This window comes from Marmota flaviventris, chromosome 4, assembly GCF_047511675.1.
Source record: "Marmota flaviventris isolate mMarFla1 chromosome 4, mMarFla1.hap1, whole genome shotgun sequence".
Taxonomy (NCBI): Eukaryota; Metazoa; Chordata; class Mammalia; order Rodentia; family Sciuridae; genus Marmota; species Marmota flaviventris.
In genome coordinates, this window is record NC_092501.1 from 130,918,929 (window position 1) to 130,946,574 (window position 27,646).

The 27,646-nt window shown below is 40.8% G+C and overlaps 1 pseudogene; it reads right to left on the bottom strand.

Annotated features, from left to right (window-relative positions):
- Nucleotides 1-14,113: 14,113 nt before the first annotated feature.
- Nucleotides 14,114-27,646, bottom strand: part of LOC114087289 (keratin, type II cytoskeletal 8-like) — a 48,437-nt pseudogene continuing 34,904 nt past the window's right edge.

A 27,646-nucleotide genomic window follows, 5' to 3' on the forward strand; every position in this document is an offset into this window, starting at 1 on the left:
AGAGGAAATGAGGGGAAAGGGAAAAATAATACAAGGGGGAGAAATGAAGGACAGTAGAGGGGGTAGAGAGAGAAGAGGGGAGGGGAGGGAAGGGGAGGGGGGATAGTAGAGGATAGGAAAGGTAGCAGAACACAACAGACACTAGTATGGCAATATGTAAATCAATGGATGTGTAATTGATGTGATTCTGCAATCTGTATATGGGCTAAAAATGGGAGTTCATAACCCACTTGAAGCAAAGTGTGAAATATGATATATCAAGAACTATGTAATGTTTTGAACAACCAACAATAAAAAAAAAGAAAGAAAGAAAAACAACTTTGTGTCAAAGGAATGAACAGATGTTTTAGTTAGTTTTTTCAGTGCTGTAACCAAAACATCTGACAAGAACAACTTAGAGGAGGAAAAGTTTATTTGGGGCTCATGGTTTCAGAGGTCTCAGCTCATAGGTAGCCAGCTCCATTGCTCTGGGGCTAAAATTAGGCAGAATATTAAAGGGAAGGGCCCAGCAGAGGAAAGCAGTTCCTCTCATGCAGAGTCAGGAAGCAGGTCAGGGGAATAGGCCATGGGGAAGATGCACCCTTCCAGAGAATGCCCCCAGTGACCCACCTCCTCCGGCCATGTCCCACACATCTACATTACCACCCAGTCAGTCCATTCAAATAGGATGAACTGATTAGGTCTCAGCTCTCGTAATCTCATCATTTTACCTCTGAATATTCCTGCATTCACAAAAGCTTTTAGAGGACACCTCGTATCCAAACCATAACAATGCCTGAATGGATGAGGAAACTTCCTTTATAATTTTAGACCACAACTCTAGGGGACATGATATATCAGATTCCTCTGTCTCTACAGATAACTGAATTTCCCAAAGCACCCACTTGCTGCTCCCATAGGGAATTTGGTCCCTGCCTTCACTGCAGCTCCCACGCCCTATCTTGGGGTTGCATGGGCATCTGGGCTTATGCAGTAGTAGGAATTCAGGGGAGGGGCCAGCTGGTCCATGGTGGTGGCCACTAGAACTCTAGCTCTACATGTGACAGTACTGTGCCCCAGGCAGGCTCAAAAAGAAGGCTTCAGATCTGTCTATCCCACCGTCCCCAAACCCTCCTGACATAATATACCGACATAAAAATAATCAAAAACAGATTCATACCTCTTAGTGGTTGTCTTCCAGTAGAAACAAAACTTTAAATACACCCTTGCCCCAGAATAAGGTAATGCAGAAATACCATATAATAAAACAGTCCTGCATTGGCCAGGTGCAGTGGTGCACACCTGTAATTCCAGTGATTAGGGAGGCCGAGGCAGGAGGATCACAAGTTTTAGGCCAGCCAGGGTCACTTAGCAAGGCCCTGTTTCAAAATAAAAAAATAAAATGGGCTGGGGATGTGGCTCAGTAGTAGAGCATCCCTGGGTTCAATTCCTAGTATTAAAAAATAAAAAAATCCTGTACTGCCAATGAACTCTTGGTAGGGATCAAGGGAAAGCTTTCCAGAGGAAGTGAATGTGCTTGGTCTGGGAACACAAGGGAGCCATCACAATGCCTTGGTGAAATTGGAAGAGTTGCAGAATGGGAAGGGGAGAAATATTGAGTCCAGCTCTTGCTTTAAAGAAAAAAAAATCTGCAGCAAGAAAAACTGCTTCCATACCATCATTAATAGATTCTCACCAAACCTACTTTGTTTAACCTAAGGGTTTCAAAGTGACCAAAAAGCCCTCAGCTGACTATAAGAAAATGAAGACAGAAATAAGCATGAATTTCACCTCCCTTGGAGAGTCCTTGGGAAAGAGCAGAGTACCCAAAGAATCCTCCAAGGGTGCACAGAGCTCCGCCAGCACCATATGCACTCCCTCAATAGCAGGCGCAATTATGTTGGCTATAGATCAAATTTATGGCAAGGTTGAGTTGTATTTTGTGGGTATGTGTTGAGTGTATGCCTGAGAATATATTGGACCCTTCTGGAAACAACCCATTATTGCACATAGAACTTGAAGCATCATTTTGCCAGTTGAAATGACTCCAGCTTTATTGCTGTTACTTCATTTTTATGGGATAACATTGATCATATCTAACCCTCATTTACCACTGCACTTTTGGTCAGCAAGGAAACCCCCTACCTTAATGTACTTACTGAAATGTTAATGTTAATCATGATAATAAAATAAACGGCTGACATTCATTTAGAATTCAGTGCATCAGGCCATGTGCTAAGTACTTCATATATATGATCTCATTTAATCTTCAGCATTGGAGGCTATAGTAATCAGCATTTTACAAATGAGGAAGCCAACATACAGAGGATAAGACATTTCTCCAAGATCACACAACTAACTAATAGTGGACTGTCATCATTCTTTCTTTTAAATAAATACATGAAATGTGTTCTGTTGCTTCTAAACATGTGAAGCTGTATGTCACATGGACTCTATGTTTAAGGAATTTATGATACAGCAGGTGAAGTAAAACAACACAGAGGTATCTAGAAGGAAGAGTGAGGTGTGTGGTAAGCAGCCTGAGCTTATGGACCCTTCTGGAAACTACCCGTTATTGTACATAGAACTTGAAGCATCATTTTGCCACTTGAACTGACTCTAGCTTTATTGCTGTTGCTTCGTTTTTATGGGATAACATTGATCATATGGAGAAGTTAGGTAAGTAACCACTGAGCTGGACTTTGAATGGGGATGGGCGGGGGGTAAACTTTTAAGAATAAGATGTGAGGGAGTCTTTTTAAGCAGCAGCATTTCTCAATTCAAGCTCTCTTGGTCTGTTTTGTGTTGCTAAAATAGAATACCATGGATTGGATAACTTCCAATGAACAGAGCTTATTGGCTCATGATTCTGGAGTCTGGGAGTCCAAGATCAAAGGTCTTCTCCCTGTTTCATCCCATGATAAAAAGGCAAAAAGAGAGAAAGAGAAGAAGAAGGCCAAGCACACCTTTTATAAAGAGCCCTCCTCCCTCCTCATGAAGGAGGAGCCTTGTGGCCTAATCATTTCTTAAATGCTCCACCTCTTGATATTGCCATAATAGGGTGATTAGCTTTCCAACTTAACACTTTTTGGAGAACACATTAAAAGCCATTACATGCCCCCAATCACAAATAATAAAACCAACATTACCTATTTTATTATCGTTTATGATTTTTTTTCATCTTTTTTTATTTGTTCTAATCAGTTATACATGACAGTAGAATGTTCTTTGATTCATTGTACACAAATGGAGCACAATTTTTCATTTATCTGATTGTACACAAAGTAGGATCTTACCATTCATGCAATCATACATGTACCTAGGGTAATGATGTCTGTCTCATTCCACCATCTTTTCTATCCCATGACCCCCTCTCTCCCCACCCTCCCCTTTGCCCAATCCAAAGTTCCTCCACTCATCCCATGCCCCCCGCCCATTATGGATCAGCATCCACTTATCAGAGAAAACATTCGGCCTTTGGTTTTTTGGGATTGGCTTACTTCACTTAGCATGATATACTCCAACTCCATCCATTTACCTGCAAATGCCATAATTTTATTCTCTTTTAATGCTGAGTAATATTCCATTGTGTATATATACCACAGTTTCTTTATCCATACATCCATAGAAGGGCATCTGAGTTGGTTCCACAGTTTAGCTATTGTGAATTGTGCCACTATAAACATTGATGTGGCTGTGTCCCTGTAGTATGCTGTTTTTAAGTCCCTTGGGTACAGACTGGTGAGTGGGATAGTGGGTCAAATGGTGGTTCCATTCCAAATTTTTTAAGGAATCTCCATAGTACTTTCCAGATTGGTTACACCAATTTGCAGTCCTACCCACTTATGATTCTTTTAATAAAATAATAATGTATTCATTTATTCACATAGTCCTTGGTATGCACAATTAGTAATCCTATTCTCAGAGACAATACATTTACTAAATGAATCTGATGGTAAAAACATGGTAGACATAGCACATAGTTATTTAGAACTAAATTCAGTTTTCGAAAGTTCTAGACAGATTCAATGAAAACTCCATGCCTATGACTTTGTGGTCATTAGCAAGGCTAACTGTAAACTATCTTTTTTAAAACAGGAAAGTCCCGCTTGTGGCCAATGGAAGCAGGAGTGTTCCTTGTGTAAGAGTCTGAACTGTTTCATATGACACGAGAAGAGTTTTACCAGAGTCCAATATACAAAACTTCAGGCCCATCCTTGGTCAGTCAGTGTAATTAGGGCCACAGAATCTGGTTGACAGGAGATCAGCTTCTTCCCTCTGCAACTAGGAGCAGAGCATGTGAGCAGGGCGTCTAGGTGCCTCCTCACCTTCTTGGTTTGGAGTGAGGGAGAAGAAATGGGAATGGAGCTCTCCATTCTCTCCATTCGCAATGAAGAGTCACATTCTTCTACCACTTCAATGTTTGGAGCAGGGCAGAGGAAAGGGGAATAAATACACACAGGGAAAGAAGGACAGCAAGAGAGGTGGAAGAAATCAAAAGCTCCCACAAAGAAATTAGAGAAATGCACCAGTCTCTACTCTCTCCACCGTGTCCTGGGGGCAGGGTTCAATAAGGCTTTTCAGGGTTCCCCAGCATTATGCCACACTTTCCTTCAGAGGCAGTAAACACTCACACCCTCTTTGATTTAAAGAGGAGAGGGGATTTATATATCCATACTACCCCATGGGATACATGAAGGTCCAATGTTTTAAAACCCTGGTCACAAAAAGAATCTGGGCCCAGCCAAGATCAGTTTATAAAAGTCAGATCTGTGTGTTTAACCATCACACAGTATATACAAGTATTGAAACATCACCTAGGGCCCAATAAGCATGTACATTTTAATGTTTTTATGTATTACTTAAATAAATTTAATTTAAAAATTGCTCTGGGAGAAAAGAAAAAGTCAGATCTCTGACACTTCGACTAGGTCAAGGGATGTCCTAAATTCACAAAGCCAAATTGATATTGATCATCTCTATTTGATAACTTATAATATTCATCCAGAATTAGGGAGGGCCAAGGGGTAGGGGCAGAGTGGAGGGCTAGGAGGATGGAGCGAGTCTGCCTGTTGTCAGGAGGAACAAAGCTGAGCCGTTGGAAACACACAGACAAATGAGCTCTCTGGTCCACAGAGGGGTTTCGCTATGGCATGGAGGTCATTTGCACAGATCGAAGTATGTCGCTGACTTCCCTCAAGTCATCACAGTTTGTCCAGTTTTTCCTCGGCTAAGTAAAACCAATTTGGGAATGTATTTGATTTTATATAACCAACATGGATCTTCAAAGCACTGTCCCGCCTGTCTGGATTTTTGTCTGTCCATTTAATTATGCCGTCTGAGATTCCTTCCTGCATCATTTCACCTCTAGACAGCACAGAGATGGCACCATAGTTAAGACCATTCTGCTGAATTGCAAATGTCTTCCACTGCATTTGGCAGCTCACTCCCCGCCACGTATCTCCAGCAAGGCACCATAAATCAGCATGTTCTAAACAGCTGAACCAGAAATAACCCAAGAGGATATCTGGACCAAATGGATAGGGAGGCCAGGATGAAAGATTTAAATGCTATGGAAAAGTGCCTGATGAGGGGAAGAAAAGAGATGTGAATAAAAAGAGGCTGTTTTTATATTACATGCAATAAAGTGATACATTTGCAAAAGTCTTGCTGAAGGCATGCCTGCTACTAATGCCTGTATTTTTTCACCCTGACCCACCCAAATTACTATCTGCAGGGCCACCATAGAGTTAGCCTAATTAGAGCCATGAGAAAGGCAATGTCCAGTGTAGAATGACCACACCACATTCTGGAGAAACAGCATTTGACCCATTACTGACTTCCAGAGAATTCAGATGTCCCCTAGAACAGGTGGGGAAACCACCTCTACAGAGTACAGAGGAGCAGCCACTTCCAACACTTAATTTTGCGTCTTTATATATATAAAGATATATATATATATATATATATATATATATATATATATATATATATATATATATTAGTTGTAGTTGGACACAATATCTTTATTTAATTTTATGTGGTACTGAGGATCAAACCCAGTGCCTCACATGTGCGAGGCGGGTCCTCTACCAATGAACTACAGCCCCAGCCCTCATTTTGCATCTTTGTGGCAGGAAAATTCTAAAATAATCAAATATGTCGACGGAGGGAATATATGCTCACCTCACTGGAATACTACACTTTCGATCAATGAGTGCCAACTGTGTGCCGAGCATTGTGCTAAATGCTTTGCAAACGTCCTTTTTAACCCTCAGAGCCACCCAACTTGATTGGTTTTGTTTTATTTATTTATTTTATCCTTGGAAGGACAGGGATTTGGTAAGAGCAAGGAAGCTGTCCAATGGCATACAGCTAAATACAAGCCGGGTCCAGTTTCAACCAGGATGGGTCCTCCCACCCTTTGGTCTGAAGTAGTTCTTAGCTGTAAAGAACAGAATTCAGCCTCCTAGTTGAATGTAGAAAGACATTTGGAAGGGAAGAGTGGGATAGCTGGGTCATATGGTGGTTCCATCCCTAGGTTTTTGAGGAATCTCCATAATACTTTCCAGTATAGTTGTACTAGTCTGTAGTTCCACCAACAACGTACAAGTATACCTGGGCATTTTTTATTGTTTATATTCTTGATGATTGCCTCTTTGATTGGAGTAAGATGAAATCTTACTATAGTTTTGATTTACATTTCCCTGAATGGTAGAGATGTTGAACATTTTTTCATATATTTGTTGGCCATTGTTTCTTCTTTTGAGAAGTTTGTCTTTAGTTCTTTTGCCTATTTATTGACAAGGTTATTTGTTTCTTTTGGTATTAATTTTTTTTTTAGTTCTTTGTATATTCTAGATATTAATCCCCTATCAGAGGAGTAGATGGCTGAGTTTTTCTCCCATTCTGTAGGCTCTTCATCACATTCTTAACCATTTCTTCTGCTGTGAATAAGCTTTTTAGTTGGATGGCATCCCACTTTTTGATTCTTGGTTTTATTTTTGTGCTTTGGGGGTCTTGTTAAAGAAGTCTGAAAATATATTTTAGCACCTTGGTCAAGTATCAGATGACTGTAGGTATATGGATTTGTCTCTGTGTCTTCTGTTATGTTCCATTGGTCTTTGTGTCTTTTTTGATAACAATACCATTCTGTTTTTATTACTACAGCTCTGCAGACTAATTTCAGATCAGGTATTGAGATGTCTCCTGCTTTGATTTTCTTGCTTAATATTGCTTTGGATATTCTGAGTCTTTTATTCTTCCAAATGAATTTATGAATTGTTTTTTCTAATTCTGTAAAGAATGTCACTGGTCTTTTGATGGGGATTGCATTGAATCTGTATATTGCTTTTAGAGGTAGGCCATTTTGACAATATTGATTCTTCCTATCCAAGAACATAGATTGTCTTTCCACCTTCCAAGATCTTCTTCAATTTCTTTCTTCAATGACCTATAATTTTCAATGTAGAGCTCTTTTACATCCTAGATTAGATTAATTCCCAAGGTAGCTTTTGTTTTCTTTTGTTTGGTTTTCTTTGAAATTATTGTGAATGGGACGATTTTCCTGGTTTCTTTCTCAGCTGAATCACTCTTAGAGTATTAGGAAAGCTATGGATTTATGGGTGTTGGTCTTGTATCCTGCTACTTTGTTGAACTCATTTATAAACTCTGAAAGGCTTCTGGCAGAGATTTTTTGGGTCTTCTAGATGTAGAATCATGTCATTGGTAAACATTACTTCTTCTTTTCCTATTTGTAACCATTTGATTTCCTTTTCTTGTTTGATCACTCTAGCTAATGTTATGAGAACTATATTAAATAGGAGTAGTGAGAGTGGAAAGCCTTGTCTTCTTCCCAATTTTAGAGTATATTCAGGGAACCATACACCAACAAGACATAACAATCATAAATATATATGCCCCAAACAATGGTGCAGCTATGTTCATCAAACAAACTCTTCTCAAGTTCAAGAGTCTAATAGACCACCATACAATAATCATGGGAGACTTCAACACACCTCTCTCGCCACTGGACAGATCTTCCAAACAAAAGTTGAATAAGGAAACTATAGAACTCAATAACACAATTAATAACCTAGACTTAATTGACATATATAGAATATACCACCCAACATCAAGCAGTTACACTTTTCTCTCAGCAGCACATGGATCCTTCTCAAAAATAGATCATATATTATGTCACAGGGCAACTCTTAGACAATATAAAGGAGTAGAGATAATACCATGCATCCTATCTGATCATAATGGAATGAAACTGAAAATCAACGATAAAAGAAGGAAGGAAAAAGCATACATCACTTGGAGAATGAACAATAGGTTACTGAATGATCAATGGGTTATAGAAGACATCAAGGAGGAAATTAAAAAATTCTTAGAGATTAATGAAAACACAGACACAACATATCGGAATCTATGGGACACATTGAAAGCAGTTCTAAGAGGAAAATTCATTGCTTGGAGTTCATTCCTTAAAAAAAGAAAAAACCAACAAATAAATGATCTCATACTTCATCTCAAAATCCTAGAAAAAGAAGAGCAAAACAACAGCAAAAGAAGTAGAAGGCAAGAAATAATTAAAATCAGAGCTGAAATTAATGAAATCGAAACAAAAGAAACAATTGAAAAAATTGACAAAACTAAAAGTTGGTTCTTTGAAAAAATAAACAAAATCGACAGACCCTTAGCCATGCTAGCGAAGAGAAGAAGAGAGAGAACTCAAATTACTAGCATACGGGATGAAAAAGGCAATATCACAACAGACATTTCAGAAATACAGAAGATAATCAAAAATTATTTTTAATCCTTATACTCCAATAAATTAGAAGATAGTGAAGGCATAGATAAATTCCTTAAGTCATATGATCTGCCCAGATTGAGTCAGGAGGATATAGACAACCTAAACAGACCAATATCAATCGAGGAAATAGAAGAAACCATCAAAAGACTACCAACTAAGAAAAGCCCAGGACCGGATGGGTATACAGCAGAATTTTACAAAACCTTTAAAGAGGAACTAATACCAATACTTTTCAAGCTACTTCAGGAAATAGAAAAAGAGGGAGAACTTCCAAATTCATTCTACAAGGCCAACATCACCCTGATACCTAAACCAGACAAAGACACTTCAAAGAAAGAAAACTTCAGACCAATATCTCTAATGAACCTAGATGCAAAAATCCTCAATAAAATTCTGGCGAATCGGATACAAAAACATATCAAAAAAATTGTGCACCATGATCAAGTAGGATTCATCCCTGGGATGCAAGGCTGGTTCAATATACAGAAATCAATAAATGTTATTCACCACATCAATAGACTTAAAAATAAGAACCATATGATCATCTCGATAGATGCGGAAAAAGCATTCGACAAAGTACAGCATCCCTTTATGTTCAAAACTCTAGAAAAACTAGGGATAACAGGAACATACCTCAATATTGTAAAAGCAATCTATGCTAAGCCTCAGGCTAGCATCATTCTGAATGGAGAAAAATTGAAGGCATTCCCTCTAAAATCTGGAACAAGACAGGGATGCCCTCTTTCACCACTTCTGTTCAACATAGTTCTCGTAACACTGGCCAGAGCAATTAGACAGACGAAAGAAATTAAAGGCATAAAAATAGGAAAAGAAGAACTTAAATTATCACTATTTGCAGATGATATGATTCTATACCTAGCAGACCCAAAAGGGTCTACAAAGAAACTATTAGAGCTAATAAATGAATTCAGCAAAGTGGCAGGATATAAAATCAACACGCATAAATCAAAGGCATTCCTGTATATCAGCGACAAATCCTCTGAAATGGAAATGAGGACAACCACTCCATTCACAATATCTTCAAAAAAAAATAAAATACTTGGGAATCAACCTAACAAAAGAGGTGAAAGACTTATACAATGAAAACTACAGAACCCTAAAGAGAGAAATAGAAGAAGATCTTAGAAGATGGAAAAATATACCCTGTTCATGGATAGGCAGAACTAACATCATCAAAATGGCGATATTACCAAAAGTTTTCTATTGGTTTAATGCAATGCCAATCAAAATCCCAACGGCATTTCTTGTAGAAATAGAGAAAGCAATCATGAAATTCATATGGAAAAATAAAAGACCCAGAATAGCAAAAACAATGCTAAGCAGGAAGTGTGAATCAGGCGGTATAGCTATACCAGACTTCAAACTATACTACAGAGCAATAGTAACAAAAACAGCATGGTACTGGTACCAAAACAGGCAGGTGGACCAATGGTACAGAATAGAGGACACAGAAACCAATCCACAAAACTACAACTATCTTATATTTGATAAAGGGGCTAAAAGCATGCAATGGAGGAAGGATAGCATCTTCAACAAATGGTGCTGGGAAAACTGGAAATCCATATGCAACAAAATGAAACTGAATCCCTTTCTCTCGCCATGCACAAAAGTGAATTCAAAATGGATCAAGGAGCTTGATATCAAATCAGAGACACGCCGTCTGATAGAAGAAAAAGTTGGCTATGATCTACATACTGTGGGGTCGGGCTCCAAATTCCTCAATAGAACACCCATAGCACAAAAGTTAATAACTAGAATCAACAAATGGGACTTACTCAAACTAAAAAGTTTTTTCTCAGCTAAAGAAACAATAAGAGAGGTAAATAGAGAGCCTACATCCTGGGAACAAATCTTTACGCCTCACACTTCAGATAGAGCCCTAATATCCAGAGTATACAAAGAACTCCAAAAATTAGACAATAAGATAACAAACAACCCAATCAACAAATGGGCCAAGGACCTGAACAGACACTTCTCAGAGGAGGACATACAATCAATCAACAAGTACATGAAAAAATGCTCACCATCTCTAGCAGTCAGAGAAATGCAAATCAAAACCACCCTAAGATACCATCTCACTCCAGTAAGATTGGCAGCCATTATGAAGTCAAAGAACAACAAGTGCTGGCGAGGATGTGGGGAAAAGGGTACACTTGTACATTGCTGGTGGGACTGCAAATTGGTGCAGCCAATTTGGAAAGCAGTATGGAGATTTCTTGGAAAGCTGGGAATGGAGCCACCATTTGACCCAGCTATTCCCCTTCTTGGTCTATTCCCTAAAGACCTAAAAAGAGCATGCTACAGGGACACTGCTACATCGATGTTCATAGCAGCTCAATTCACAATAGCAAGACTGTGGAACCAACCCAGATGCCCTTCAATAGACGAATGGATTAAAAAAATGTGGCATTTATACACAATGGAGTATTACTCTGCATTAAAAAATGACAAAATCATAGAATTTGCAGGGAAATGGATGGCACTAGAGCAGATTATGCTAAGTGAAGCTAGCCAATCCCTAAAAAACAAATGCCAAATGTCTTCTTTGATATAAGGAGAGTAACTAAGAACAGAGTAGGGACGAAGAGCATGAGAAGAAGATTAACATTAATCAGAGATGAGAGGTGGGAGGGAAAGGGAGAGAAAAGGGAAATTGCATGGAAATGGAAGGAGACCCTCAGGGTTATACAAAAGAACATACAAGAGGAAATGAGGGGAAAGGGAAAAATAATACAAGGGGGAGAAATGAAGGTCAGTAGAGGGGGTAGAGAGAGAAGAGGGGAGGGGAGGGGAGGGGAGGGGAGGGGAGGGGGGATAGTAGAGGATAGGAAAGGTAGCAGAACACGACAGTCACTAGTATGGCAATATGTAAATCAATGGATGTGTAATTGATGTGATTCTGCAATCTGTATATGGGCTAAAAATGGGAGTTCATAACCCACTTGAAGCAAAGTGTGAAATATGATATATCAAGAACTATGTAATGTTTTGAACAACCAACAATAAAAAAAAATAGAGTATATTCAGTATGATATTGGCCTTGGATTTGTCATAAATGGCCTTTAAAATGTTGAGGTAAGTTCTTTGATCCCTAGTTTCTCCAGCATTTTTAACATAAATGGGTGCTGTATTTCATCAAAGGCCTTTTCTGCATCTATTGAGCTGATCACATGATTCTTGTTCTTAATTCTGTTTAAGTGATGATTTACATTTATTGATTTGCATATGTTGAACCAATCTTGCTTCCCTGGACTGAAACCCACTTGATCATGGTGATGTGGTTTTGATTGCAGTTTGCTAATGTTTTATTAAGGATTTTTACATCTATGTATTTATAAATCTATGGATTTTTACATCTATGTATTCCTCAGGGATATTGGTCAATAGTTTTCTTTCCTTGATACATCTTTTCCTGGTTTTTGTATCAGAGTTATACTGGCTTCATAGAAGGTATTTGGGAGTGTTCCTTCCCTTTCAATATCATGGAGTAATTTAAGAAAAACAGTTCTTCTGTAAAGTCTGGTAGAACTCAGCTGAAAATCCATCTGGTCTTTTTCTTTTTTAGAAGACTTTTAATTTCTGTTTCGATTTCATTAGTTGATATTGATCTATTTAGGTTTTTCCATATCTTCCTGATTCCATTTGGGCAGATCATATTGAAACTGCAGTTTTGAGATGAAACTGGCTTCCCATAGCTGCTGGTGGGTGAGACCAGAATTTGTCCAATTCTCCTGTGGGTGGGGTCTGCACAAGATTGCAGGCCTCTGCAGCCAAGAAACATTGCTACTCTTAATGGTGGGCCATGCCCTCCAGTGTCGGAGTAGACCCCAGAATTTCCCTGTCAATTTCTTCTTCTTTTGGGGTTCTTGTCTTGTGCATTTAAAGAATGAAATTCACAGACCAGGATGAGTGAGTGTAAGAGTAAGATTTACTGAAGAATAGAAACAAGAACAGAGCTCTTACAGTGTGAGGGGACCAAATATTAGCTTTTCTCCACCTTATGGGCAACAGGCTTGGGTCTTTTTGGTATGCTAGTCTAGGGGTTCATATAGCACTTGGGTCACTGCTATTGGTTCAAACTTTTATTATTATTAAACTCTAATTAGCATAAAATTAGAGTTTGGAAAAGTAGTAATGCAATTGGTTCAAATTTATCCTAATTAAGGAAATGGGAGGTTGAAGTCACTGGATTGTGCATGCTCAGTGAGGTGTATGGGGCTGCAGCGTTGCTTTCATACTGCCCCACAGATTTTGATATATCTCTGTTCTCATTCATTTCTAAGAATTTCTTGATTTCTATTCTCATTTCTTCTTTCATTCATTCTTCATTTAAGAGAGTGTTGTTAAATCTTCATGTGTTTATGTGGTTTCTATGATTTGTCTTGTTGTTGACTTTCTAGTTTCAATCCATTATAGTCTGATAGGATACTTTTTAAAAAATAAAAAAATAAATAAACCCAGGATGTCACTATGTTGCCCAGGCTGGCCTTGAACTCACAATTCTTCTGCCTCAGCTTCCAGGGTAGCTGGGATTACAGGTGTATGCCACCACAACTGACTTCAGCTTTTTGTTTCCTTCCTTCCTTCCTTCCTTCCTTCCTTCCTTCCTTCCTTCCTTCCTTTCTTTTTGCAGCACTGGAGATCAAACCCAGGGTCTTACATGGATAAGCAAGCACTCTATTACTGATCAGTGGCACTGATCTTTTTACTGTCCATAGTTTTGCCTTTTCCAGAATGTCATGTGCTTGGAATCTTACAGTATGTAACCTTTATAGATTGGCTGTTTCACTTAGTGATACACATTTGTTTCCTTCATGTCTTTTCATGACTTGAAAGCTTATATCTTTTTAGTTCTGAATAACATTCCATTGTCTGGATGTACCAGTTTATTTGTCCCTTCACCTACGGAAGGACAACTTGGTTGCTTCCAAGTCTTGGAAATTACAAAGAAAGCTAATATAAACATCTGTGTGCACATTTTTGCATGGACTTCAGTTTTAATTCATTCGGTACATACCAGTGAGTGTGACTGCTGGATCATGGTCCATCACGTTTGCACTTTGCCTATTCCCTTTGGTCCTGCCTGCAAGTTGGGGGCAATGCCCAAGGGAAAAGAGCCTCTCTTGACATCTGGGGCAGAAGCCATCTGTGATGAAGAAGGAGAAGCTTGAAGCTAGAGAGAGCCTGGGTCCACAGAAGCTTCCTTGAATAATACCAGCCCTGCATTGCTAGACCCTTTTACATGAGTATGACAGGTCCTTTTTTGGTTATGGCTACTGAGGTCCAGTTTCTGTTTCAGTCACACTTGGTCCTGACGGCTACAGAAACCTTCTTGATGTTCCTGAAATCACCTGCAATTAGCACCTTAGAGGCAACAGGCTTGGGTCTTTTATATACTGTCAATCTGGGAACTACTGTGGAGGTCCCTTTTTATTTTTTTTAATTCTTGATTTAAATCCCATCTCAATATTTAATCTTTTACCTTTTGTTTAAAACAGATATCACTGCTCCAAGTGAATCTCAAAGAAAAGAATAAATGCCGCATTGGCAGTGTTGGTGCCAGAGAGGGCGGGGAGAGCTGGACCCCTTCCTTCCCCACTAAATACCCAGTTGGGAATGTGAACACACCATCTGCATTTCAGTACCTGCTGGGCAGAAGATGTGCATTCTGAGCAGAGAGAAAATCCATTTGCTTTTATGAGAGGGTTTTTTTTTTCCCCCTTCCTGTGAAAGTACTATTATAAAAACAATTAGTCTCGTTGAAGGATTCTGCACAGCAAAAGAACTAATTCTCTGCACAGCTGCTCATCCTTAGAAATGGCCTAAGTACCAGAGGGAGGGTGATCCTGAGGCTTCTGCAGAATTGGCTTCCGGAGCCAAGAGAGGGCTCGGCCAAGACAGGGGCCAGCCTCAGCCTGGTACCTCAACTGAGGAGTGGGCACTGTCAATCAGCATGTGTGGATCCTGCCCTCCCAGCCAGATAGAGAGGGAAGACCCACCCCCAGTCAGGAGCCAGGAAATAAGACTCAACAGTGCTGCTCTGTGATCCAGAGGCCACAGTGGCTGAAATCCAGGGATGGAAAGCCAACTGAATTACATTGTAAACAATTCTTTGAGACCCCCAACACTTCCTAGCATGATCAGCAATTCTCAATTACAATGGACCCTTTTCAACATCTCTTGTTTTGTTGAGGTATGTAATTCATTGAGGAGGTTCAATTTATGAAATGAGGGGCTGGGGGCGTAGTTCACTTGCAGAGCAAATGATTAACATTGTGGGAGTCTGGGAGGTCCAGGGTTCAATCCCCAGCACTAGAAAAATTTTAAATATATATAGAGAGAGAGAGAGACAAAGAGAGATAGGCAGACAGAGAGACATGAAACATTGCTTTTCTAATATACTATTATGTTTTGCAAAATTCAACTTTTTCTGCTGGATAGAAGACCCCCCCCCCAAAGACATTTTTCATCCTGTTTAATAGCTTTTCAGTCATTTTCTATGATTAAAATAGTCTTGCTTTAGTTACAAGCTTTTGTTGGGTCCATTTTTAAATCCTAACCCACTTTGACTCACATTCTTGCCCCCACCCACATGTGAGGCTGCTGATCCTGGGAGCTTGGGTTTGGTGGTGTGCTGACAGATGCTGAGTACCCTAACAGCCATCTCAGCTTGGGTGGAGCAGGTAGCGGTATTAGCCACTAGACAGGTATATTTAGGGGCAGTCACCTATGCTGGGGATGGGGGGACTGCTGCCCCTTTAAATGATTATTAATGCTCCTTCAAAGTTCTGGGTTTTTGTTTGTTTTAGATAAAACCTCTAGAAAAACTTAAAAGAAACTAGTCAAAATTGTGGAGTCACTCTGACTCACTCTTTTTAGGTGACCTAGAGTAAACTTTGCTCATTGCAGTACTAAATTCTCCCTCTAGAAGCATCCTCACCTGCCATATTTTTGAACATTTGATATACGATGTTGAACTGAGCATGCTCAGGAATGTGCCCTCCCCCCTCCCCGGTACCTGTGGTGATGAGTCTTTCCTACATGAACAAAGCCCCTTGCTTTCTTTGTTCAGGAAGATCCCACGTTGAGAATCAGCCCAGTGCACTCCTGACTTGCTGCAAGAAACAGAACTTCCTTGGCTCACTCTTGTGGTTGTGCTACCAGCTTTACCCTTACTGAGGTGCAGGCCCATTGCATTTGGCTACAGGGGAAGCCCTGCTGTGGCTCTGCTGAGGCTGGTGGTTAAACAGTCCCAACATGAAGGATCACAAGCTACTAAGGTGATGTCACGCAACAGAGTTGTGAAGCAGTGGCACAGGCAGTTCTTACAGGCTGAGGACAGCAGAAGAGTGTGACATGGAACAGATGGAGGGAGGTGGCCCCTTTTCCCGTCCCCTCCTCTGGGACTGCTCATCTGGTGTTGGGGCAGGGAGGAGGACCATAAAGCCAAAGACATTTCCACATGGAGCACTCACATGGTGGGACTAAAGTAGTTCTTCCTCTTTCATTGGTCATTGTCACCAATCTAACTTGTGGTCCCCATACCCTGCTGGCAGGAACCACAACCCCAGGCAGCTCCCAAGACCAAGGACAGTGATGCCATGGCATGGCCACCCTTAGCTGGTGACTCTGCATTGCCAGGCAAGCATCTTTGTCCTTCTCTGCAGCCCAACAAGCCCCAAGATCCTAGTTTTGTCGGAGGTCCTAAGCACCTAGACCAGGGACGCGGGGGGGGGGGGGGGGGGGGGGGGGGGGCAATGGTGATCCCGCCATGGCTCTTCTCTGTTCACACAGACCAGACCTGATGAGAAAGTGCCGCCCTCCACCCGCACCCCCACCCCCCCACACCACACACCACACATATCACACACATACATCATACACACACCACACACACCACACACACACACACACCACACATATCACACACATACATCATACACACACCACACACACCACACACACACCACACACACCCACCACACACACACACACACCACACACACACACCACACATATCACACACATACATCATACACACACACCACACACACCATACACACCCACCACACACACACACATACACCACACACACCCACCACACACACACACACACACACACCACACACACACATACCACACACACACACACACACACACACATGCACGCCATGGAGAAGCAGGCATCCAGCCGGGGAAAAGGAAGGCACCCTCTCCCATGAATCTGCCCCAGCCTCCACCCCCATGTCAACACTCCCTCAAAAACGTGGCCTCCCACTCCTCCCTCCAACCTTCTTTTATACTTCAGGGAGCAGGAGGAGAGGAGCCGGCTTGCCTGACAGTGGGCAGTTTCAGGACTTAGAACATAAAGTAACTTCAAGCCATTTTTTATTCTGTGGGATGTAGTCACGATTTTGAGAGGAAGGAAAAAAAAAAACAGAAAATATGCAACAGAGAATGTTATTATTAACGACACTTTCACACTCTCTATAGCATACAAAAGGCTACCTGTTATCTTGTTTGATCCTCACAACCAGATGTCTTTAAACTGGAGTCCACGTGTCACGAAAGATCCCCAGAGACTTTCTACGGGAAAAACACTGGACTTGGATGATTTTGAGGAAACCAGTTTTCAGCCCTCAACTCTCCTCTGCCCTCTCCCTGTAACCCATCTGCTGACATGCCCTTGGGTACAGGTGTTGTGAGGGTCCTCTTTTCCATCTTCCCATTTTCCCATTTCCAATCGACTTCTCCCACTTTACAAGAGAAAGACCTGCCTCCCACCCTGTGGAGGTCCCACCCTCTCCACACCTTATGTTTAATTTGTATAATAGATGGCCGTGTGCATTTTAATACACAACTCAGAAAAGATCCGAGGAACCCATCCTCCTCACTACTATAAAATACCTTTTATTCCCACAAACTTATTTTTGTGAGCAGGGCGCTCAATGCTTAAACACATAAACATGAAAATTAGAAAGTAAATGGCATTAACCTTATCCCATTCCAACAAGTCCTCTCCCACCATCCCTGTTTTAATTGCACTAGGAAAGAGATTTTTTTTTAACAAAATCAAATATATTTGTTTTATAAAACGTGTACTATGTTACTTTGGTCAGAGGTGTACTGACTAATAAGTCATAACAAGGAGTGTTGATGGGCCTCATGGTCACAGGCAATACATTTTTTATATTTCAACTTACACTCATATTTGTTTCAGGGATGTACGTGAGGCTCTTGGAGCACATACTGGCTACCTGCCTGTAGGCATGCCTGTTCCCAAGTGCCATAGGCAGTTTCCCTTCCACAATATACCCTCACTTCCCCAGTCAATTTGCAGCCAGGGCATAGACAATGTGATTTCTGTCTGGTCAAAGGGACCTGCAAAAAAATCTGCTAGGGATTTCTGGGAGGTTTTCCTCCTTGATAAAAAGGAAAGGAGAAGCTCCTTTTCCCTTCCTCCATTTAGATTTGTGAGAAAATGTGAGCTTGGAGCTGTTGCAACCACTTTATAACTATGAGGGAAAATGCAAGAGAACGGAAAGCAAAGGTCAGAGAGGATTTTGACATCACTGAACTACTAAACTAAACCAACCCTGGAAACGCCTTTCTCTAGATTTCTTATTATGAGAGAAGACCAAAGTCTTTTTTTTTTCCAGTTGGTGGGACCAACTGAGGCTTTATTTAGGGAGAGAAAAAAAATCAAATGAATTCCTTTGGGGTGAGGGTTTAGGCAAGAGGGATTATCCCAGGCATTAGAGAGCGTACCTCAGGAGTGGGTGAAGGATAAGGGAGAGCCTTAGGTGACTCTCTTGTTCCCCATACACCCCTCTACAAATGTCTCCCTCATGGGCCTGGGGCAACTGGGGCAGTAGGAGGGAGTTTGGGAGGGGGGATATAGTGGCTGCTCACGTGGGCGGATATCAGAGGACTCAGACACCAGCTTCTCGCTGTGGGTCTCAGTCTTCTTCACAACCATGGCCTTGGTGTGGCTGAAGGAACTGGAGCCCCCAGCAGACCTGAAGCTAGGCTGGAAGGAGCACAGGCCGTAGCTGAGGCCAGGGCTTGAGTGGCTCCCATGGGACATGCTCATCCCTCCTGAGTAGCCAGTGGTATATGATATTCACGTTCTGCATCCCAGATCCCAGCCAGCTCTCCTCCCTCCAGCAGCCTGCAGTAGGTAGCGACCTCCACGTCCCGGTCCAGGTATTTGCACAGATGCTGCGTCATGTCCCGCTGGCTCACTCCAACTCAGCCGGCTTGACGTTAGTGTCCTTAATGGTTAGCTCCCCTCGCTGCTCAGCATCAGCAATGACGGCCTCCAAGGATGCCCTCTGGCCTCTAAGGGCCTCCATCTCGGCTTGAAAGTGCCTGATGTTGCAGTTCAGCTCAGAGATCTCTGTCTTTGTGCAGTGCAGGTCGTCCCTGTGCTTCCCAACCAGCATCGGCAGCTCCTCATACTTGATCTCTCGGCTGTGCCTGGCGGAAGTTTGCTGATGTAGCTCTCATGATGCTGCAAACATCTTCTGCTCTGCAGGAAGCTCCACTTGGTCTCTAGTATGTTGTTCTGCAGCTCCAGGAACTGCACTTTGGTGATGGAGGAGGCAAACCTCTTGTTGAACATCTTGTTCTGCTTCTTCTCCTGAGTATGCACAACCTGGATGTTGGGGTTCACCTCTAGCCTGAGGAGCTCAGCAGGCTCCAGTTCACAGTGAATGCTGGGACACCCCCCATGATCACAGCCCCATCAGAGCCACCACCCAGACTCATGCTAGTGCCCAAGCTTCACCAGAAGCTACTATTGCTGCCCAGCTGGGAGAAGCTGGAGGAGCTTATGTGGGCACCAGGCATACTTATGTAGGAGTGGTTGCTGAACAGAAGGCCCCCAGGGCCACAGATAAACACCTTGTAGGATTTCTGGGTCACCCTGATGGACTTGCTGAAGGCCAGAGTGACGGCAGGCAGGCTGAAGATGACTGAGAAGGAGCCAAAGAGCTGCTTCTAGGTCAAGACCAAAGTCCTAATATTTAAATGCTTTTGAGTCAGGAAGTATGTGGGTTCTGGTCAAAAGAAATTCTAATGTGGCCTTATGCTGTATCTTTAGCCAGGCTGTGTTTGGCATGGAAGGAGCCTAGGGAGCCCCAGAAGATTTTAAGCAGAAGACTGGTCTCTCTTTGACAACTATTTGAAAACAGATTTGAGAAAGGAGAGAAGGGACCAGCTACCCGACCTTCACATATAGAGTTTTCACTGGGATCTATTGTATTCTCTAACAATAAACTGCACAAAGGTTTAATATTTTTAATTACCTGCTATATTAAAGAACAGACCAAGCTACTGTGCCAAGCATCCAGTCTACAGGTAAGTGGCCTGGAGAAAGTGGAGGGGGCCATGGGGGCAGCTCCACAGCCCCCAATGTGGGAAGATAAATGAGAGAAGCAGGAGCCACCTGTAATCGCAGTGACTCCAGAGTTTGAGGCAGGAGGATGGCAAATTTGAGGTCAGCCTCAGGAACTTGGCAAGGCCCCAAGCAACTTAGTGAGATCCTGACTCAAAATTTAAAAAAATAATAATAATAATAAAAGGGCTGGGGATGTAGCTCAATGATAAAGGGTCCTTGGGTTACATTTCCAGTGAAGAGAAAGAAAGAAATAGAGGGGGAGGGAAGAGGGGGAGGGAGGGAAAGGAAAGGAAAGAGGGAAACTAGGTCAAAACTCATTAAGTAGAAACCCACAAGTTGCCCATATTACATCCACTCACATCTCATTGGCCCAAATTCAGGTTGGGAATCGTGGTTTTGGAGCTGGAGATCTGGTGCCTAGCTAAAACTCAAACAACTCTACTACTGAAAGGCATAAGCTAAAAGTAGATATAGGGAACATTTGAAAACTAACCGTAAGTATAGTTTACAATGTTTCTTGAGATTGGACGTCAGATTCTCTTTTAAATTAGTCAATTCTTTCAAGAGTAAAACAAGTGTAAAACTCTGACAGGTGGCTATTTGCAATGGCTCTCACTCCATTGCTTCATTACTACAATCACTGATTCCATGACATACAAATTGAACAAGCCTCTGAATATAGAGCAGGTGTCAAGGAGAGGGAATCAGCCCAGTGCAGGACCAGGCACCTCCAAAAACGCTGGAGGAATGTGAGCAGCCAGCATCTGACATTGCCTTCAATCTCTATCCAACCATGGTGACATAAGAGAAAAGTGCTGAGAAAAGACATAAATTTATCACACAGGAAAACCGAGATCCCCAAATATAATTGAATTGGAAAATGGGTCTGTGGGTATGAGTTTGCCTATGGGAGACACAGCCCCCCCCCCCCCCCCCCCGCCGGCCCCAGTCATCCTGACTCACCCACACTCACTGGTGTCCCAAGTGAAGGACTGTCTACCTATGGCTTGGAAAATGCAAAAAAGAAGGATAAGAAATATGAGCAGGAAATGCAGACAGAGCCATGACAACTTACAAAAGAGCAACTACTTTGAGTCTTCACTCCCAGCTGTGAGAAACGATGAACATATCAAGGGAAAACTTAGAAAGAGCTGATAAGACAATTTGTAATAGCAGAATAATGCCATCCTTCCCGGCACAAATCAGTGGTCCTCCGTGAAGCCACAAGTCTGCTGGTGTCCAAGTATTAAGTAAAGGATCTAATTTAACAGAGGAAGCAATCCTGATGCTATTAAGCCCAATTTAATATTTATTTATACCCAAGGGAGCAGGGACACTAAGTAGTTTCCTCTCCTGGAGTGGATGTATTTGTAAGAGTGTTTTGTAAATTGCAAATCATTGTGCAAATGCTATAGAGATCTAGGCACATGTAACACATACACATTAATATGCATTAATACCCTAGGACCACTGAGCACTCTCCTCCACTTGCACTGTCTCTAGGAGATATTATAACAGTGCTTTGTAAATACACAAGCCCAATGCACATATAACAAGTGGTAGAGTTTTCTTAGTTTTTTTTTTTTTTTAATTGGGAAAGGCAGCATACTCTACATCAGACCTCAGCAACCAGATCTGCCTGTCAGAAGCTATGTGCAAGAAACCATCAAAAGCACAAAAAAGAAGCCAGTGCCTGCAAAGCAAGGACACAGCCCCTGACAAAAACCCCACATCTTTCATCATTTGGATAAATAGAACTCTTGAAAATAGTCCAAGAAGCTATGATTTGTTTCTTTCTGTGCTCTGACAGGCCACAGGAAAGGACAGTAAGGTTTTCTCTCCCTGTTTAGTGAGTTATTACACACACACCTACTTTTAAATGAACAATGAATAAAATATTTAGCATCTTATAGACTCCTGAAGATGAAAGGCAAATTGGGCAATACAAGATAATTAAGTTGGACAGCACATTAACTATTACTGTTTCTTTCCATGTATAACCCAGGACTCCTCTCCCCACTGCTAAAACTGCAAAATAAAACAAAGAAGTCTAAGAGACAAGTCATAGAGTACTTGAAGCACATTGACTGACTTAAGTAACAGAGATACTGAGGTTAAAAAAAAAAAAAAAAAGCATAAGTTCAAAGCATCACTGTAAACAGTCTTTTCCACAAGAGCAATTACAATGTAAATCTCCAGGTAGAAAAAAAAATCAACCCCAGCCAGCAGTCAATTTATGTCAAGCGACATTAAGTTAAACACTACCAAAATTGGGAGCAGGGCTGGGGTTGTGTCTCAGTGGTAGAGCACTTGCCTTGTATGTGTGAAGCATTGGGTTTGATCCTCAGCACCACATAAAGGTAAATAAAATAAAGGTATTGTGTCCATCTACAACACACAAACACACACACACATACATACATATATATTAGTTATACATATTAGTTATAGCATTTGTGCTATATATGTAGCAGTTGTGCACAAATTATAGATAGATAGATAGATAGACATAGATATGCAACTAAGACTATGAAAACACCCCATGGAGTTTGCCAGGACAGCATCTGAACCTCAACTCATGATTTTTTCTGCTTACTTCATTCTCAAGAACCCGACAAAGGCAGCTAACTTGGGCTTTCTGACGCTATACCAAGACTCTAAGCCCCCTTCTGAAGCCTGAGCTGGCCTTCGAGTTGTACTTGGAGCTCATATCAGAACTTCCCAGCCTCCACCACTCGATTCAGCCGGAATGCTACCTTGGCCCCTCAGTGATTGTGCCATTATTTGTGTGGGTTTGTATTCTGCTTTTATTTCATAAAATAACTACTGGAAAGTAAGCATTCAAGCGTTGTATTAGTGCCACCGAAACCATGTCCACTAAGATTGATGCTGGGGGCTTTGTCTTCAGCACCATTGCCCCTGCCTAACCTGGTCACTGAGGATCCCAATCTCTGCTTAGGGATGCTGACAAAGTCCCTGGACCATTAGAAAAAGGGATGTCCACATAGGATCTGGATCTCAGTACCAGAGCAAGCATCATGTCTACCCCACCTCAAATACTGATGAGAAGAACCCCTGTGTGCCCCTCCTTCAGCACAGGGCCATGCAGGCTCCCTCAGTGGTCAGCAGAAGGTCTCCAGGCCTTGGCATGGCTCCCCTCTAGGTTCCCCAGTATCCTCAATGCGCCAGGGCTAGGCCATTCCCTGACGCCATCCCCTTCCTCTCCTTTGCTTAAATTACTATTTAAGTCACTAGCAATATCAATTCAAAAACTCAGTTCTCTAGACATATGTGCACAAATGAGAAATAATTCATATATTGTTTAGAGTAGCAAAAATCAAGACAGAAGAGAGGTATTGGAGAAACAGAGAAACCTAGCACGTTCTTATATAGGAAGATCCTTATCAGTAGGTCTCCCTAAGTTAGTCCATAAATTTAAGATGACTCCAAGTAAACACCAGAAGAATTTATTATTTTATTTTATTATTTTTTTAGTGGACAAGTGTTCATAGGAAAAATTAACAAAAATAGCCAGGAAACGGATAAGGGAGAACTGTCCCTCCCTGATACTCAAATTATAATATAATATATTATTTAACAATGTAGCACTTGTGCACAAATAATTAATGGACAGATCAAAAACCTAAAAGAATCCATATATATATAGATACACACACATAGATAGATAGATATTATATTAATATAGATGGTATTTCAAATCAATGTGAAAAAGATAATTTTAGATTAACTAAGTGGTTATCTTAAAAAAATAGAATTGAAACCACACATCATACCATGTGCTAAAATAAGCTCCAAGTGATACAAATATTTAAAATATAAAACTAAAATAAAACCATTAGGGAAGAAGAAAAACACAGGAGAATTATTTGATAACCCCAGAGCAGGGGAGGCTCAAGTATAGCACAAAAATAAAAATAAAAATAAATGGAGATAAATTCTATTCTATAAAACTTAAGATTTTAAGGTTTTAAATATAAAAATCATCCCAAGCAAAGTCAAATCCAAATAGCAAATCTTTGGGGGGGGGGGGGTCACTTGTAATTCATGTCTCAAACAAAGGACTAATTGTTCTAATATACAAAGAACTCCTACAAGTCAATAACAAAGATCATCAGAGCAAAAGAAAATCAGGGGACCCACAGATAAGAAAATGAAATATGAGCATGTCCAATTGCAGATGATATTAATGTTGCTAATGAGCTGAGCTTAAAGCTGGTGTGAGCTCAATATAATCAATATCATCTCAAAAGTGGAAGAAGAGAATCAGAGAAAGAAAGGTGACAAGAGAAGCAGGGTCAGAGAGATGCATTCGTAATGAAAGAACTGCATGTTAAAGTCACACTTAAATGCCTTTAAGAAAAAAGTCTACCAAACTGGAAAGGATCAAAAGTTTTAAGACAAACTTTGTAAGCAAACATGAAGGAAAGAAACACCATTACCCACTGCAGATGAGAATGCACCAATACAAACTCTGTGGCTGCAGGATCTAACCAAAGTCCCGTGTTCCCTTTACATATCAATTCCAATTCAAAGAATTTATCCTAGAAGCATAATTACACATTTGAGAAATAACGCCTGCCTTGAAGCCTTTTATACTAGAAAAAAAGTGACAAATGAACCAAATGTCTTAATAGTTAAATGAATTCTGAAAATGGATTATGGCAGCTGTATTAAAAAAGAATAACGAAGATTTTTACAATGAGAAACAAATTCTGACATCATTAAATGAGGAGAGTAAGGAACAGAATGATGTCAGTAGTAGGCTTGTGTTTATTTTTCTTAAAAGAGAAAAAAGATCATAATACACTGTTGTGATTTGGATGTTATCCCCCACTGTGTGTAGACATAAATATTTGCATGAAGAACTGGATCACAAGAAACCAGTAGTAATGGATGCCTTGAGGTCATAGAAACCTGGAGACAAGGTATGACTCAGGGTCATTTCAACGTGTGATCTTTTGCACATTTTGTTTTATTTTGCAACCTTATAAATACAACACCTTTCCTAAAATTAAAATGAAAATTGAAGATTGTACCTTTAAAAAGAGGACATATCATTTGAGATTTTATTATTTTTGAGCCCTCTAAAATCAAGCAATTTCCTCTGCCCATAGATCTCCTCATTTTCATTTCATTTCTCACAAACTTTTAGCAAGTTTTCAGGAACATTTTATATGAAGAAGGAATTGCCTTTACATTAGCATCTCAGATTTTTGTCTCACTTTGAAATAAGGACATCTCACACATGGAAGGATGGAACAATTCCCCTTGGACTCCCACCTGAGGTACATTTGCTGAGAAGGGACCCTTGCTCGAATGGGCTCTTTCCTGGCAACCGGTGATATGTCGTCAAATTCTTTGGTAAATTTGCAAAACTGAGCTCTTTTCACCATGAGTTCCTAACACTTTTGACCTCTATTTCCCCTTCATTTGTTTCCTGATTGGAGTGTAGAGGGGGTGTGGGATGTTCCTGGATCCCACTAAGGGGGAATTGAGCTGGGAAGGTATTAACTTTGGGTCTGGGGGATAGACAGAACCTTCCATGTTTTCTTACAGTCACCTCCACATACAAGTTAAGTCATGGCTGGTGTCTCAGAACTAAGGATGGCTTCCAGGAAGGTCCCCTTCCCTGGCCCCAAATTGCTCGGATCACAGCACGAAGATGCGTGAAGACTCAGGGCTTGGGTCCTGCTGGCATCTGAACGTGTTCTTCAGTACCTGCCATTGCAAACACTTGGGTGGAACAGAAACAAGGTTCACAGTGTTTCAAGCCAGAGGCTTATCTGGGGAAAATTTTTCCAGTCCCCCACATGTAAAAATGTGAGCAGAGATCTCAATTTTGTTAAAGAAAAATAAAACTGGAGGCCACCATTTAGCTATGCCCAAGTCCAGCAGCCCATAATTACCAGTCATTCTGAGTCCCCTGAGATGCTGTCTCTGATCACACACAGGAAACATGAACTTACTTCCCTGTCATCATAATTCCTTAAAATTAAGCCAGTTCAATGGGGATGAATTATGATTTAAACAGCTCTGTTCATCCTGAAAAAAAATTGTTACTGTGTAACAACTGATTGAAAAGAAGTCAGAATACTTCTTCTTTCATGCTTTATAATCTGTACTGTAACTGTTGTAGTCAAGATTCTTCCCATCTAGTTTGAAGATTAGTCCTTTTTGTGTAGCAATGAAGTTAATTTTTTCCTAACTTATCTGATTTTATTTTTAGCAGTGCTGATAGATGCATAGTCAAAAACAGTTTTCTTTCCATAGAACTCAGTACACACACACACACACACACACACACACACACACACACAGTAATATAATACATACAATTACAAACATACTGTACTTCATTCTCTTTTTTTCCCTAAGGGAATTACATAAAATGGAATTTATGAGGATATTTGCATGTAACACGCAAACCTACAGGGCATAATATAATAAGAACATCTCACCCTTTATATTGTTTTGTACTTCAGGATGTGACATCATATACTGGATGCACCCTCACTTCAATTTTAAAAAATATTTTTTTAACTATGCTATCTTCCCAGTCTCTCTACAGAAAATGATATTGCAAAATCATTGTTATAAGGAGAGGTGACCGGAGACCGAGGGCATACATAACTCAGTGGTAGAGCATGTGCTTAGCATTTACAAGGCCCTGGATTCAATCCCCAGTACCAATACATAAATAAATAGTAAAGATGCAAAACAATTTCTTTGAAAAAAAAAAAGGAGGTCCAAAAGTATGCAGCTAAAAAAAACAGTAAGAAAAAGATAGTATAAAAGTATCTCAGTTCACTCAAATATCATTTTGTTTACTAAAATACCAGATTCATTTTGTGAATTGTGTACTACTTGTCAGATAGTTCCAATCTGTAATTTGCTGTGATTTTTTTTCTCATTCTAAATATTTATTCTCCTACCTAATTTGTTTTTATATTATTTATCCTTTTTATAAAAAGGCCTCCCCTCCCCTGCAGGAACTATGTAAACTGCCTGTCTCACAAAACTTGGACCACACCAGGTTTTCACCATCAATTTAAAATTAGAATTTGTCAATCTTCTGTGTGAAGATTAGGACTCTCAGTGCAGGGTGATTCCCTTTTTTATTCTAAAGACTCTGGCATCCAGATCAGCCCAGTAACTTGAGCCAGTGAAAATGCTCACAAAGCCCAGGTTTCTAAATCCCCCATTAACTCTCCTTTAAACCTTTGTCTCTTTCGGGGCTTGGAAAACAAAAATAGGTTTCTCCCCCCAGTCTCCTTAAGCCTCAGTCTGCTAATCCTCAAGTGCTGTCATTCTCCCAACGTGCTCCAGGCCTCAGTGAACTTCTCATTCCATGTCTCAAAAGCGGAGAATTAATTATCAGACTTAATTCACCCAGCAATAGAACCTTC